This window comes from Schistocerca cancellata, chromosome 6 (genome assembly GCF_023864275.1).
Source record: "Schistocerca cancellata isolate TAMUIC-IGC-003103 chromosome 6, iqSchCanc2.1, whole genome shotgun sequence".
NCBI classification, from domain to species: domain Eukaryota; kingdom Metazoa; phylum Arthropoda; class Insecta; order Orthoptera; family Acrididae; genus Schistocerca; species Schistocerca cancellata.
In genome coordinates, this window is record NC_064631.1 from 14,669,230 (window position 1) to 14,676,402 (window position 7,173).

Genomic DNA, 7,173 nt, shown 5'->3' on the forward strand with positions numbered 1-7,173 from the left:
ATTGACACATTCCTGGGGTCAGATACATCACATGATCACACTGACAGAACCACAGGCACATAGACACAGGCAACAGAGCATGCACAATGTCGGCACTAGTACAGTGTATATCCACCTTTCGCAGCAATGCAGGCTGCTATTCTCCCATGGAGACGATCGTAGAGATGCTGGATGTAGTCCTGTGGAACGGCTTGCCATGCCATTTCCACCTGGCGCCTCAGTTGGACCAGCGTTCGTGCTGGACGTGCAGACCGCGTGAGACGACGCTTCATCCAGTCCCAAACATGCTCAATGGGGGACAGATCCGGAGATCTTGCTGGCCAGGGTAGTTGACTTACACCTTCTAGAGCACATTGGGTGGCACGGGATACATGCGGACGTGCATTGTCCTGTTGGAACAGCAAGTTCCCTTGCCGGTCTAGGAATGGTAGAACGATGGGTTCGATGACGGTTTGGATGTACCGTGCACAATTTAGTGTCCCCTCGACGATCACCAGTGGTGTACGGCCAGTGTAGGAGATCGGTCCCCACACCATGATGCCGGGTGTTGGCCCTGTGTGCCTCGGTCGTATGCAGTCCTGATTGTGGCGCTCACCTGCACGGCGCCAAACACGCATACGACCATCATTGGCACCAAGGCAGAAGCGACTCTCATCGCTGAAGACGACACGTCTCCATTCGTCCCTCCATTCACACCTGTCGCGACACCACTGGAGGCGAGCTGCACGATGTTGGGGCGTGAGCGGAAGACGGCCTAACGGTGTGCTGGACCGTAGCCCAGCTTCATGGAGACGGTTGCGAATGGTCCTCGCCGATACCCCAGGAGCAACAGTGTCCCTAATTTGCTGGGAAGTGGCGGTGCGGTCCCTTACGGCACTGCGTAGGATCCTACAGTCTTGGCGTGCATCCGTGCGTCACTGCGGTCCGGTCCCAGGTCGACGGGCACGTGCACCTTCCGCCGACCACTGGCGACAACATCGATGTACTGTGGAGACCTCACGCCCCACGTGTAGAGCAATTCGGCGGTACGTCCACCCGGCCTCCCGCATGCCCACTATACGCCCTCGCTCAAAGTCCGTCAACTGCACATACGGTTCACGTCCACGCTGTCGCGGCATGCTACCAGTGTTAAAGACTGCGATGGAGCTCCGTATGCCACGGCAAACTGGCTGACACTGACGGCGGCGGTGCACAAATGCTGCGCAGCTAGCGCCATTCGACGGCCAACACCGCGGTTCCTGGTGTGTCCGCTGTGCCGTGCGTGTGATCATTGCTTTTACAGCCCTCTCACAGTGTCCGGAGCAAGTATGGTGGGTCTGACACACCGGTGTCAATGTGTTCTTTTTTCCATTTCCAGGAGTGTAGATTTGTAATGTCGTCTACTTCATCTTATTACCAGCTTTTATTACCTTTTATTATTAGTAGCTAGGACCCATTCGGAAAACATTGACGAACTCATTCAGAAGTTTCACAGGAACAGTTTCTTCACCACCATCGATCTCCAAATGTCCAATTGGCAGCTCAAACTAAATCCCGATTCCAGACAATATACTGCATTCGTATATGCTGGACGAAGCTGTCAATTCAAAGTTTTACCTTTTGGACGGAATGTCAGCTCCGGCGTATTTATTCAATCATAAGCTGCTATTTTAGGTCCGGAACTGGAAGTGAGCTGACATTATTTTGTTGATGATATTTTAATAGCTACATCGTCATGGGAAGACCACACAGAACCCTTATCCAGAGTCCTTACAACTTTTGAAAGCTCAAGAACCACTGCGGACCCACAAAAGACTCTCTTCGCACTCGATTGGGTCAAGTTCCTCGGACACATGATTGACGACAAAGGAATATTACCCGACGCAGCTAAGATCAGTGCAATAAAGAATTTTCCGGCTCCATGTAATATGAAACAGTTGAAATCTTATCTCGGTCTGACGTCATTCTTTCGCCGTTTCATTGAAGATCAGTCTATGAATGCGGAGGTGCTGCATCAGTTATTGAAGAAGAATGGACCGTGGAGGTGGACGCGAGAATGTCAAACTGCTTTTTAGAATGCCAAGAACGCTCTTCTAAATGCAAGACTACTGCACCACCCTGATATGAACCTTTAATTTGGATTGTTGTCTGACTCGTCAACCACTGGACAGGGAGCGTGCTTGTTCAATATCAAGAATATTGATGGACAACCAACCTTTTTCCCTATCGCGTTTGCAAGTAGAGTTTCATCGTGTTGGGAGAGATCGTACACTACAACGGAATTAGAAGCACCAGCGGTGGTGTAGGCATTCCGTAAATTCCAGTACCATCAACAGAGGGAGAACGGCTGTTTACTGCGACCACCAAGCTGGTTCAAATGGCTCTGAGCACTATGGGACGCAACATCTTAGGTCATCAGTCCCCTAGAACTTAGAACTACTTAAACCTAACTAACCTAAGGACGTCACACACACCCATGCCCGAGGCAGGATTCGAACCTGCGACCGACCACCAAGCGTTGTCCTTTCTTCAACAATGCAAGTTACTTCATGCGAGACTCTCTCGATGGACCTTAGCACTTAAAGAGTATAACTTGACAGTAGTATATGTTCAAGGGAAGCACAACAAAATAGCGGATGCTTTGTCACGTCTACCTGAAGATATGGAATCCGATCTTGGAACTACGAATGAAGAACAGGAGCATAAGATACTACTGATGAAGGATTTTGAGAGCAGCAGATACTATCTATTAGTAGATGCAAAATCCTGTCGTCATAGGGCGCATAAATATGCATATTTCCACACACTGATTAATAGAATGGTCTATTCACCGCCATAAAAATCAACCATACACAAAGAAATTGCTGTACTCCAATATGTTGCCCGACAGAACGATTTCATACCAAAGACAGTAGTTCAAATCTAAACCACACACAACGAAATCCATAACGACATAAAATTTGTAAGAGAATTACCAACGAAACGGGAAACTCCACACATAAAATGACATATCTAGGAAACATATCTAATATATTGAATGCATTACTAAACAATACAACAGCAAAATTCACTTAACAAACCAGCGAAAAATTACAATGAATCCATTTAGGGAAAACGCAATTACCAGTTCACAACAACCCATACATACATAAAATCGAACGTAAAATTTGTAAAAAAAGTTACATATGTCGAACAGGAGGAAATGTTGACATAAGATATTGAGGGTGCGTGAGATATTACGAGCGTAATGTATCCATTTTTTCCTTCTCATTACAGAGTGAGAACCACAAAGCAAAACGTATAGAACACGTAATACGGAAGGGATTAATGGTGAACGTTCTTAAAGAAATGGTAATATATATGCCCACCTTTAAGCAACCATAGACTGTACTAAAAGGAGAAACAAATTTTAAAAGTACCAAATGTATAGAATATTTTATTGAAATCTTAAAGTAGGATAAACATGGACATTTCATAGTCAAAGACAAATTTAGCAGCAAAGATTAAACGATTAACCAACTTAGTTCTTTGCCTATATAAAGCATGTTTGTAAACCTATATCATCTCTTGTTGAGCTGCCAGGAATTTGTTAACATACAATTATAAACCAAAGTACTTTTGACACCATCCATTGATGTGAAAAATGACAAACAAGTGGTCAAAAACATATATCACCAAATCATAGCAATTTAACAAGCGACAACGCCTACCGATGTGAAATTGAAGTCCAGAATAACTAGATTTAAGCAAACGTATAGACACAATACGTAGCCATAACACGTAACTAAAAAATGTGAAGGGACTAATGATACAATTCTATATACTGACGGTGGTAGCTGTAGGCAGAATAGGACAATTGGAATAAAGGAATACAACTGAAGCAGCGGACTGGGATTCATATATGTATAAAGTCATTTGCTACACATTTCACGATGGAGGCCCAGAAGAATGTACATTATCTTTGTGTTGATTACATGAGGTTTTTTTTTTTAGCCAGCATCCTCTTTCCTCTGCGGTTCCTGCTCATCGGTACATGAGATCTACCTAGTGGTGGTAGAACAGTGGTTGTTCCATCGCTTTTCCAGTTCAGAATAGTATCAGCAAGAGTCGACTTTGGTAGCTTTAGAAGAGTTGAGGTGCCCCTGATGGAGCTGTTAGTCGCCTGACACGGAATTCCTGGTCCACGTTTGAAGTCGATAAGACCTCCTGACATACCCGTTCTGGGGCTGCAGCTGCTCCACTAACAACCCGGTACTGCCCGCCTCCTTTAATACTGGCGGGTCCGCCTACCGTGTTGTGTAGTGGTCCCTCCCGCTTTACACAGTGGTGTGCGGATATTTGCGATCAAGCTGCGATTTCAGCACTCTCAGATAAGGATAACTGCGCCATTGGGGGTGTACGCAGACACTGCAGCGTAATTCCAAGTAGTGACGTCGTATTAATCGTATACCTAAGCAGTGTAGTGGAACCTCAAGTAAACCCGTCCGGAGTGCTGTAAGAACCTGGGACTCTATTAAAGTCCCATAACTAGTTGAAGCAGCAACAAGTGACTGGAGGTGACGGGGAAGGACTTGGAACGCAGTACTCACGGCGAGTTGACAGCGGGTGAAGGCTCGCGGTCGGCGGCAGCTGGCGGAGTGAGGCAGAGGGGCGGCCCCTGTCTGCACAGTGGGCGCCATCGGCGGCGGCGGCGGCGGCGGCGGCGGCGGGGCTGCCGCTATCTGGGCGACCACGACCGGTGGCGCTTGTCAGGGCCGGGAACACGTTTTCCTGTCCGCGCAGTTAGAGGGGCGAAGTAACGTGCGTGCGTCCGTAGAAGGAAAATGGGACGTGTTCAGTTCTGCGTGCTCAGCCAGTTGAGGTGAGTGACAAACTAAACCCCTGAAGTTACCAGGGATAAAATACAGGGAGTCATAGAATATCTACAAGACAAAGCAGACTGCAATTTTAAGAGTCGTAGAACATGAAAGGGAAGCAGTAGTAGAGAAGGGGATATTGGTTCCGTCAATCCCCGTGTTGTTTAATCTGTACATAGAGCGAGCAATGAAGAAGCAAACGGGAAAGGGAAAGCGAAACTTTAAGGAAGAAATAAAAACTTAGACCTCTTCCGACGATACTGTAATTTTGTCACAGGTAGCAAAGGACTTGGAAGGTCAGTTTATAAGAGAATTAAGAGTGTCCTCGAAGTAGCCTACGATATTAACATCAACAAATGCAATACTAGGGAAATAAGGTGCAGACAAATTATATTACGTACCGGTAACGATATTAGATTAGGGAGTGAATACAGTACTAGGTAAATACTTATTTTTTGTCATTTGAGAGAAAAATAACTCACGATGACCAAGAGAAATAGAATACAAAATAGAAACTGGCAGCAGCGAATAACATTCGTCTGAAATACGTTGCATGACACAAAAAGTCAGGTAACCGGAAAAGGGGGAGGACACGAAACGAAATTTCAGGGATGCAAAGGGTATGTAGTTTCGTTTCAGTGATTACAAAATCGATTCAAATCCACAAAAATACTTGGCTGTATAATCTACTTATCAGTATAAAGTTGCTCCCTCTTTGGCGTGGAAGCAAGCTCTGATTCGGTGGTCTCCGCTCCATAGGAAAGCAGGCTCACAAATATTGTGTCATTCATGTCCATCATGCTGTAACTGGAACGCAGTTGACGTCCAAGCCCGTCACACACAAGTTTTATCAGGAAGAGATCTGGGGAATTTTTGACCACCAGAGCTCCCCAAAATCACGCAGCCATTTCATGAATGTATGTGCCGTAGGTGGAAGAACATTGTGCATTTGGGAAATGGCACTACGACATTATGTTGTAAGAGGTAATGCATGACGACGGAGACGACTGTGACTTACCCACTCTCCATAACATTTCCGTCAATCAGTAGCAGCGGTGACCTGAAGTTATACCCGATGGTACATCACATGATGACATCTGATGACACATGCTCAGCTAAAGTAAATGGCCTCTTATATTTCTGTTGACCACTACGCAACGAACGAGTGGGGTTCAATAAGCAGGGCAACACATTTTTCTCCCGGAAAAGCAAGTTGGTTTCATTAAGGATTTCAATAAATCACATTACTCTCTACTCTTTTCGCTACAAAACCGTGTTCTTCAAGATAACCACCGTTCAATGCGACGGCCTTACGTCACCTGGGAGAGACTCTAGTTCCACTCTACTGGTCGACGTCGAAGCCAGCGTCTTGGTGATCTGAAACCTGCCCATCATCTATGTATTGCTTCCCATGACATGCACTTCACATTGGGCAAAACAGATAGAAGCTGGAGAATGCAAAATTGAGACTTTAGTGTGGAACTATATCTACATCTACATCTACATCGATATCCGTAAATTAGACTGAAGCGCATGGCACAGGGTTCATTGAACAACCTTCACAATAATTCTGTGTGATTCCAGTCTCGAACACTACACAGAAAAAACAGAACACCTATATCTTTCCACATGAGCTCTGATATCCGTCTTCCTATTATAATGGTCGTTTCTCCCTATGTAGATCGGCGTCAACAAAATATTTATGCATTCGGAGGGGAAAGTTGGTGATTGAAATTTAGTGAAAGGACTGTGTTAGTACATAATTTATTATTTTTGTTGTAATATTTGAAGATAAAGAAGTTGAATAAAAGCAACTAATGAAACACTTTTATAAGTTTCTTTTATTGGAACAGTTAAACTTTTTTTGTGGGGTGCAACCAGCTGCAGATTATTGCACATGTCAGCACCAACGACGCCAGTCATCGGGGTTCCTAGGAAATCCTTAGATCCTTTCGACAGCTGGCTAAATTGGCGAAGACGGTCTCCATCTCTCAAGAAGTGGAAGCCAAGCTGATGACTTGCAGTATCGTACCTAGGGTGCACCGAGATCCTCTGGTTTGGAGTCGAGTGGAGAATCTAAACCAGAGGCTGTAGGACGCCACTCGATAGATCAGGGGTGTGCTACACACAGGAGGCGGCTACATGGGTAGCACAGCACTTGTGGCGTGCACATGGGGGTTTTTTAGATTAGGTTCCTCCACACGGGAAACAAACTGGTGGCCTGAAAAATTACCAGTTCATGACACAGATGTGGGTGTGCCAACTGAAAATTGTCAGTTCGCCTAAACAGATCATTCCAGAGGATTTAAATATGCTAAATCTCATGTTAGATAATTGT

At 45.4% G+C, this 7,173-nt stretch overlaps 1 protein-coding gene across 1 annotated transcript in view; it reads right to left on the minus strand.

Annotated features, from left to right (window-relative positions):
* Window positions 1-4,631, minus strand: part of LOC126191100 (UDP-glucosyltransferase 2-like) — a 116,681-nt gene extending 112,050 nt beyond the window's left edge. Inside the window, exon 1 of the mRNA XM_049931835.1 lies at window positions 4,569-4,631. The gene's annotated coding sequence lies outside the window, so the exon portion shown is untranslated. The remainder of the gene's footprint in view (window positions 1-4,568) is intronic.
* Window positions 4,632-7,173: the final 2,542 nt, after the last annotated feature.